The following is a 9,764-nucleotide window of genomic DNA, read 5'->3' as shown; positions in this document are numbered from 1 at the left end:
AAACGTTGACAAGCTATGCTTTTTTGAATCACAATTGCAACACCGCCCGATGATGCGACAGCATCATCGCGATCTTTGCGAAAAGTAACATACTGTCGAAGAAATTTTGTGTATTCTGATTTTAAATGTGTTTCCTGTAAACAGAGCATTTTTGGATTGTGTTTATGGATGAGTTCTTGCACATCATCAAGATTCATAAGAAGAGCTCTGACATTCCATTGAATGATTTGTGTATCCATATTTTAAAGTAAATTGGTGCTGTGTTTACGGAAACGGAAGGGATGTCTTAGATGACAGAGCCCTTTCGAGGCCCTGTAATAGGGGTTTTGGCCTTTCTGAAGCGTTCGAGCGAGTCTCGGCGCTCCTTAGGCGTTTGGTGCACCTTGAGGACAGGTGTAGTGTCCATTGGCTCCTGTGAGACGCCGGACAAGCGCTCTTGCGAGCGAGAGGTTTTCCGAGAGAGTCCTGCCCCGGATGGCAAGACCCCTGCGCCCACCAGCCCGGAGGTCGATGGGGCTCCCTGAGGGATTTGGCTGCGCTGGCCGTTGCCAGCGCTGGAAGGGGCCTCGGAGGTTGGAGCAGCCTCGGCTGCGCCCACTTTCGGGCTCGATGGCCCGGTCTCCTGGGTTGGCGGAGCAGCGCTAGCTGCAACCGCCGCGGGGGCAGATGGCGTAGCTGCCGACTCACTGCTTGTGGGTCGGACAGCCGCCGGAGGCCGTTGTGACGCTGCCCCCTGACGCGCCCCTTCAGCAAAGCTTTTCTTGTGCAGGTATGCTACCCACCTGCGTGCCTCCTTGAATGAGATATTTTCTTTTACTTTGATCGTTAGGATTTCTATTTCTTTCTTCCAGGATGGGCACGACCGCGAGTACGCGGCGTGCTCTCCGTCACAGTTTACACAGTGGAGAGGGTTCTCGCAAGTTTCAGGGGTGTGTTCATGGGCACTGCATTTCGCACATGTTTCGCGGCCCCGACAGCTGTGCGAACTGTGGCCGGAACGCTGGAATTTGAAACATCGAAGCGGATTCGGCACGTGCGGCCTCACACGGAGCTTGATATACCCGGCCTGGATTGACTCGGGCAGGACACTTGAACCAAAGGTGATTATTAAGTGCTTCGTCTGAATCTCTTTACTATCTCGCCTTATCTTAATTCTTCTGACATTGATCACATTTTTTTCGCTGAAGCCCTCCAGGAGTTCCGCTTCAGTCAGCTCAAGCAAACGACACCGCGGGTGGTGTTCATTGTACGGTGCGGGGTTACTGTTATGTGGGTTTCCCCAAATGACACTAGTTTCGGTAGTTTTTCATATTGTTTCAAATCACGGAGGTCCAAGAGTAGGTCACCGTTTGCCATCCTGGACACCTTGTAACCTGGACCAAAAACATCGGTCAATGACTTTGGCACAAGGAATGGTGAAATGTTTTGCACTGCTTTGTTTGGCTTTTCAGAGTGAATAACATGGAACCGGGGAAAATTTTAAATTTGGTGTCCACAAAACAGAAATACATCTTCGGTGCCCCTCGTTTCTGAGGGCGATCAGAAAGTTTGGGGAAAGAAGTTTCCGTGAAAATATATAAAAATTCGGCAACAGCGCCGACCGCCCACGACGGAGCCCAATGACGGGACGCGGCAGAGCTTGCATGCAAGTCTGCACGACGCCCCCAGTCGTACGCTGCCACTATAACCAAATATGGTGTACCTAAGGTTGGATAGCCACACAGGGTTAACCCTTGCCGCCAGGAGAAAGGAAGTAAAAAGAAGAAAAAAGGAGACAGGAAAGGTGGAAAGTAAGGGAAAGACGAAGGTTGTAGGAAGAGAGAGACAGGAAAAGGCGACTGCCGATTTCGTCCAAGTGGGTCAGTCTGGAGGTGCCGTCTATGTGAAGCCGATGCCGAAGAGGTGTGTTGCCTCCGCCGGGGGGCCTTAAAGGTCCAAACACCCAGCATCGGCTCAACCTCCAGGATACTTTTTTCGTCAGACACGGCGCACGGCTACACGCGGGAGGGTCCAACCGTCGTGTGCTCGGGTCCGTGGTGTCGCAACACACCAAACGCCTGCTCACGCAGACGCCCCTGCGGGGGTGTGGAACGAACGATGTATGTACAGTCGTTGGCTGCAAACATTGACATGTTAGGAAATGGAATGAATCTTTGTGGTCAAGTTCACAGAGCGCTGCTAAGTAAGGACTGCATGTCTTGCCGGCTGTTCGCGATGCACGGCTTTCCTCGTAGATAAAAAAATAGCGCATCCGCCAGGCCTCTATCGCTAACCACCAAAGAAAAGACTTCCAACTACAGAACGTCGGCAAGAGTGAGTATCGCTCGCTAAACGCAGAAATAGGGAGTGTAGCACCGCTTCCAAGCAGGTAAAGTTTCTCGTTCGTTATCTACGTACATCCAAACCAAACTAAGTACATCCAAACTCAGGGGACCAATTGCAATGCATGCTCACTGACCTGGAGAGGCAAAGCAGAAGAGTGGGTCTAAAAATTAATCTGCAGAAAACTAAAGTAATGCTTAACAGTCTCGGGAGAGAACAGCAATTTACAATAGGCAGCGAGGCAGCAAGTCGTAAGGGAATACATCTACTTAGGGCAGGTAGTGACGGCGGATCCGGATCATGAGACGGAAATAATCAGAAGAATAAGAATGGGCTGGGTTGCGTTTGGCAGGCATTCCCAAATCATGAACAGCAGGTTACCATTATCCCTCAAGAGAAAAGTATATAATAGCTGTGTCTTACCAGTACTCACCTACGGGGCAGAAACCTGGAGGCTTACGAAAAGGGTTCTACTCAAATTGAGGACGACGCAACGAGCTATGGAAAGAAGAATGATAGGTGTAACGTTAAGGGGTAAGAAAAGAGCAGATTGGGTGAGGGAACAAACGCGAGTTAATGACATCTTAGTTGAAATCAAGAAAAAGAAATGGGCATGGGCAGGACATGTAATGAGGAGGGAAGATAACCGATGGTCATTAAGGGTTACGGACTGGATCCCAAGGGAAGGGAAGCGTAGCAGGGGGCGGCAGAAAGTTAGGTGGGCGGATGAAATTAAGAAGTTTGCAGGGACGGCATGGCAACAATTAGTACATGACCGGGGTTGTTGGAGAAGTATGGGAGAGGCCTTTGCCCTGCAGTGGGCGTAACCAGGCTGATGATGATGATGATGATGATGATGATGATGATGATGATGGTGTTTACTGCATATCATATTGACCGCAAATAAAGACGGGGACAGCCCGTGTCGTTCTTGTGTTCTCTTCCGAATTCCCCTTCTTTATTTGCGGTCGATATGATATATATTGAACTCTGAAGCGCTTACATGTTATTTGAAGCTGTAGTCAAAGCTTCGTGTCGTGCACCCTGTAACCGTCTATACGATACCCACCGAAGCAGAGGTTCGTTTACCGAGCGGCACAAGCGTCATGCACATCCACTGTAAATGCGGGTATCCAAGACAGCGTGAGGCAAGCAATGGACGCATCACCACGTGATCAAACATAGCGGCGCGCACGGGATCGCCGTAAAAAAAAAGTTCTATCTGTAAGGAACGACCTCACGCGCAATTTTCAACACCTCGTCCAAAACGGCGTCCAGAGACCCAACTACATGCACGACGAGCTTAGAATTATTATTCTTGCGTGAACGAAAGATGACTTCCACTGAAGGCTATTCAGAAGATGCATTTCTAAAACAACTGCAGCGCTGGCCCGTTCAGCCGACAGCTCGAGCACAAGGAGCAGTTCTTCTGTGTCGGGGCGCCCGCGCGCGTCGTTCAAAAGAAACGCGCAATATGCACGTAGCAATATTAGACATTAGGTTAATTGTGGGAATTTCATGTAACACCTTAGCAGTGTAACTGCATTACGCTTACGCCACCAACGACGCTGCTGCGATTTGAAGAAACAACGCACGAAGAACTGAAATTAGTTTCCTGCCAGTATTTTCCGATCAAATACAGTGGCAATTCAGAATAACCACATTTCATGAGTAACGGTAAGTTTTATCAGAAGGCCTGTCTGTCACATACACTCGAGCCGTGGCCGAAATCGCTTTCGAAGAAGCGCCGACTGAATTATTTCTGCAGACGCAAACTTCGAAGGGTGATTATAGTTGTCCATTGAGTTCCCACCTGCTCCAGGGCCAGTAATACCCCAATTCTATAGCAGAATGACTGAAACTTGGGCAACTCTATTTTCGTGCATCTTCTTCTCCTCCTCAGCCTTGAGATTCTTCTACCCTCGGCTTTCCGCGGGGCTAACCTTCAGTGACTAAGTAAGAGGACAGTGCCTCGGGCGTTTCGCAGTACGGTGTTTCCACACTGCTTCAGACGGGCGGCGCCGTCTGGCACCAGCGTCCGTCTCCTCTTCGGTCGTGACCGTTCGTTTGCAGGGACGCGAGCTGCGAAACGTCGAGAGCGATGAATTCTAGTACGCTGTGTCCCATGGCCCTGACACAAGTACCAGTTCACCTTCCTCCTCTTTGGCCGTTTATCTACTTTCCCTCGCCCTGTGACTTACCTTTCTTCCCATTCACGTACATATGACCGTTCTCTCTCACTACTTTTTTGCGTGATAATCGACAATGCTGAGTTCTCATGTATAATCCGAATGATGCTGACGCAAGCAGGGACAGCAACCTCAGGGCGGTTCGCTCAATCTAGGTGAAGGGCGCTAATAGACAGTTTTAGCAGAAGGTTTTTGACGGTCCGCTCCGCTCTCCCGTTCCCGCTGACAGTTAGCGGAGCGGCGGGCGAAGAATCAGTTTTAGCGGAGCGCCCGGCTGCGTCTGAAAGGCATGTATGGGCATGTGCTCGCCTGACGCGCCACCTTGCCGGAGAAGGTAAAACCGCTATAAACATAATACTCAAGTTGTAAGAATTGCCGCAATAAAATAATATATTTGGAATGACCCAAATGTCTGAAGGCATTTCACGCAATACATTGCATTTTCATTTCTTATATATATATATATATATATATATATATATATATATATATATATATATATATATATATATATATATATAATCTTTACATTAACAAAGCCGTTACGCTGTGTTGTAGCCAAGGCAAGGTCTTTTGCTCTTTCAGTACACCTAAAACGTGGTCACATGGTCCGCATAAACAAACGTGAACACAAGTGACAAACGTGTTCATCTCTGTTCACCTCTGACACGTCCGCTGTTCTCCCAGAGTTTCGGTGTATCGCGCTGCTAGAGCACTGCAAGACATGAAAACACGGCAGAGCATCTTGCAAGACCCGGTGCTACTCAATCAATTGAAATGGAGGGAACTAGAAGACATTTTGCTGTGTGAAGTTTTTGGTAGCACACGAAGAGACCCGCTTTCGGCCAACGGACTTCTGAACATGGATACCATGGACGCTGGTGTTTTCAGGTCGTATTTGCGGTTTGAAAAAAAAGGATATATCAAGGCTTCATAATGCCTTAAGGATGCCAGCTGTCATCACAACAGCTCAACGAGTGACTGTGCCAGGAGAGGAGAGTTTGTGTATTACGCTACGCCGGCTCTCGTACCCCAACAGGCTGTGCGATCTAGAGCACCTTTTTGGGAGACATTATTCAGTTATATCATCAGTGACAAATATCGTTCTTTCGCACATCGAAAGCAACTTCAAACACCTCTTGAAGGACGTGAACAGTCACTCCTGGCTTGACATCCCTACCTTGGAGGAATTTTCACAGGTTGGTATCAGACATTTTGGTTCGTGCCCGTCATTATTTATTTATATTTTTTTCACACCTAAACTTTGCAGGCCGTGCATTCCAGAGGTGCACCCCTGGATAACTGTTGGGGCTTCATCGACGGCACCGCGAGGGCTATCTGCGCCCGTCGACAAATCAGATGTTTTTTGCCGGGCACAAGCGCACCCATGCTGTAAAATACCAGTCGATCATGTGTCCAAACGGCATAATCTGCCAATTAAATGGACCGTACTTCGGCAGCCGACATGATGCAGGTGAGTTGATTCAACAGAGACGAGAGTTCCTATTCGCAAGTTCTTACTAGACGTGATCGACGCAGCCGTCATGTTCAGTTACATGCTCATTGGCATAAATGCATTCACAATATGTAGATCAAGTACGGTACATTTTCAGTAAGCAGCAATTAACGAAGGTTAGCAAAATAATACATGTGGTGAAGTACATAAGCAAGAACATCAACTTGTCGTGCAGCCTTGAAAAACCTTGTATTGCTCTTTCCGAAAGAGTTTCTGTAAAATATTTTTCTCGTGCCAGGAATGAGAATGCCCTGGATTACCTTGAGCTAAAATTCAACAGCTTTCAAGGCTCATATGTTTGTAACACATGTATTTCAAGAAGGTAATAATTATGCTAAGTAGGCAGACAAAAACAAGTACGTTTTCAAGAAATATCAAACTACTGTACGGCAACATTTTAAAATATAACTCTAAACTGTTTAGAAGGAAAGGGCACTGAAACAAATAATTTTTCATAATTTGTAGCAACTTGTGGCAGGGCAATGTTATTTGATAAAGCAAATGTAGCTATACAATGAGTGTGTATGAATGAATTCGTGATAAAATGAGAAAATTGTAGCAATGCTGAATACTGAACAAAATTTAATTAGGGCTCTCATGAGAAAACCAGTTTATTTTCTAACGACTGAAGCAATATGAAAATAAAAATTTTTATTAAGACCTGCGACGACTCCTGAGAACATTCTATGGTTAACTTTTTTATTTCAATCTTGCTTATCAGTAATTGTAAATTCAAAGCAAATACATTTTACAGGGTGTGCGACTGTCACATTTGTGAGGAGTAATTAGTTTTCTTAAACAAAATTCTGAAAAGGTGCAAGCAGTGCAGGTTGTCTGCCGCGTTGCACACGCTGCAAGGTTCAAGGGTGCACTGCACCATGTCAGCACCTTGCCTTGCACCCCATGCAATCGAGGACCCAATTGCAGGCGGCACAGCTGTACTGCAGAGTATAGGAACCTATGTGCAGAGAAACTTGGCTGAATAGGGATAGACCTGTAGGTTGGTTTACCTTGTGTACTTTGAGACGGCACAGATAATAACATGCAACATATAAAGGTAGGTGATGCAACTGATAAAACAGTCTACTATTGCCTATTTTGTCTTGGTTGCAGCGGTTTTGGGAGATTGCATCATATTATGAGTGCAAAAACAACTTTGTGATCTTGCAGGTATGCTCCGAATAAGTAAGACCTATGAAAAACTGGAAAAGCTTGTCCAGGGCCACAGCTATTGCATCTATGGTGATCCTGCATATCCTCTGAGGCCACTGTTGCTGAAGCCCTACAGCGGAACATCTTCTAGTGGGCACCAGTTGCTGCTAAACAAGGAAATGAGCAAAGTGCGCCAAGCTGTTGAATGGGGTTTTAGCAAGATTGCAGACTCATTTGCATTTGTTGACTTTCGCAAAAATCAAAAACTGTACCGCCAGAATTTGCCGCAAATATACAAAGTAAGTGCTCTTCTGGCCAACTGTCACACCTGCCTCTATGGCTCACAGGTGTCCACTTACTTTGGTCTTGAGCCACCAGCCTTGGAAATGTACCTGAATTTGCGGTCAAATCACCTAGCCGAAAGGTGAGATGATGGGGTACGTGCTCGAATTCTGACTGACGTGCCCAGTCAAAATGCTCTGCTAGCAGCGTCGACTGCCGAGGATCTGAGGATTATATTCAGGCACCAGTTATATTCAGACTGGGATACATAGCGCAACAAAATATGACACAGAGACAAGCAGAACACAGGACGAGCGCTGAGCGCTCGTCCTGTGTTCTGCTTGTCTCTGTGTCAAGTTGCAACATAATTTTCCCGTTTTGCGTGTTTGTATTTGCATTGAAAAAAAAATGAGTGCTCTATTTTGTCACATTTCTCCTTTTCTTTTTGTTCTGCAAGGGGGGAGAGTTGGGAGTCACTTTGGCATTGTATAATGTACACCATTAACGAATGTATAATGATGTTCCTTCCCCTCACTTACTTTCAAAAAAGATGGAGATGGTGTTTTATCGGGGCTTCGGTTTCAGAACTGAAACCCCAATATAAGACTATGCTTTGCTATAGAAAAGCTTACTACTTTTGTTGTTCATTGCTCAACCATGTAAAAAATGAATGTATGTCACTAGAACGTGTTTCCTCAAAAAATTTGTACTTGTTGGTGTATGATAGAATTGCAAGAAAATGGTTAAAGGAACAAAAAAGGGATTTTAAACATTAGCTTTATGCACGAAAGTGTTTCAAGGGTTCGTTTTCCACAGATTTTTAGTTTGTCCCCTCCAAACTTTTGTTCTTGGCTTCTTGTGTGCACCTTTTCTTTTTCTACCTTGTGCAGCACTAGTGCAGTCACGATGGGGGCGAAATGCGAAAACACCCGTGTGCTTAGATTTAGGTGCACGTTAAAGAACCCCAGGTGGTCAAAATTTCCGGAGTCCTCCACTACGGCGTGCCTCATAATCAGAAAGTGGTTTTGGCACGTAAAACCCCAAATATTATTATTAGTGCAGTCAGAGAAGGACTTTGGCAAATGCTTTGCGAGATAATTTTTTAATTGTGCGAAGGCCACATTCCAATCCAACTTGTGTCATCTGTGAACAAAAAGGGGTTCTCTAACGCGGACTCAGCTAGCTAACCGCGCACTTGGCTAAAACACTAGCTCAGGCCGACAGTAGCCCGCGAATATGCCACTGTGGGCCAGAAAACGCGACGCAAAGTAAGGCTCACGCGTAGACTCGCCCCAAGCGGCTCCCACGCAACAAGGGCGCCTCGCGAACTTCGGGGAGCAAGCAGACACACAACCTTTCTCTTTGAAATGCAACTTTACTCTCTCCGACACAGGCTACTGTACACCGCCAGGGTCGTAAAACGCGGAACTCGAGGCGGAGGGAGATGCCTGCAGTCAGTGAAGGGGGGTCGAGGCTGCAGGCATGCAGCCCGCCGCTTGTGGGACTGTCTCCTCAATGTCTTCCAGGCACCTCGATTTCTTAGAAAAACAGGGTCTTGTAGTGAAGGCGCAGTGTTCGTTGCTTACACATCATATCTAGTGTGCCTGTACTGCCATTGTTGAAGTGACTGAGTGTCACTAGAGCAAACACGTCTAAGCAAATAATAAAAAGTGATACTTTTGTAAGAAATCCAGTATCAAACTTGGCGTCATGCCTTAAAGAGCCCCTAAACCCATGTTACCTCAAAAATTTGTTGTTCAACAGTGTATCAACAACAGCAAAGTGTATTGCCGCTGTGTTCATAAAAAATTTTTGGCACAGTATCCTGTGTACAATGTGCACTTGAAATGTTAAGAGTGGTCTAAGGGCCTTTTAAGAAACATTACAGTTTGAGTAGTGCACTGTATGACATTGAATGTGTACCGGGTTGCTGTGTAGAAGTCGCCACACTTTGTTCACAAGGAAGCAAAAATAAAAGTGAATTATATGACCCAAAGGTCACAGCACATGGACTCTGTGTACTTTATATTGTAAAACAATTTATTGTGCTCAAAGCTAAACAAACTTTTATCACAGGCTCGGTCGATTTTCTTTATCGACACGTCTCTCGAGGTTTTCCAGTCGTTTCAAAAGCTGCTCTCTTTCTTCAGCTCGACGCTGCACTTCATACCTGTAAAGGTGTGAATTTTTGAAGGATAAATAGGTTGCATTTTTCAAACAGGCTGATGGCGTTCACGCATAGATGCCTTGCCAGACAGTGTTGCTAATTGAGCTATTAGGTCCATTCGATTCGCCTGCACCAT

General features: G+C 46.2%; 1 pseudogene; it reads left to right on the top strand.

Moving 5' to 3' along the window:
- The first annotated feature begins 5,373 nt into the window (after positions 1 to 5,373).
- LOC142568524 (uncharacterized) lies at positions 5,374 to 7,607 on the top strand (annotated as a pseudogene).
- The last annotated feature ends 2,157 nt before the right edge of the window (positions 7,608 to 9,764 follow it).

This window comes from Dermacentor variabilis, unplaced genomic scaffold (assembly GCF_050947875.1).
Source record: "Dermacentor variabilis isolate Ectoservices unplaced genomic scaffold, ASM5094787v1 scaffold_20, whole genome shotgun sequence".
Classification (NCBI taxonomy): domain Eukaryota; kingdom Metazoa; phylum Arthropoda; class Arachnida; order Ixodida; family Ixodidae; genus Dermacentor; species Dermacentor variabilis.
The sequence above is the reverse complement of the archived record's forward strand: the minus strand, read 5'-3'. Positions and strand labels throughout refer to the sequence as shown.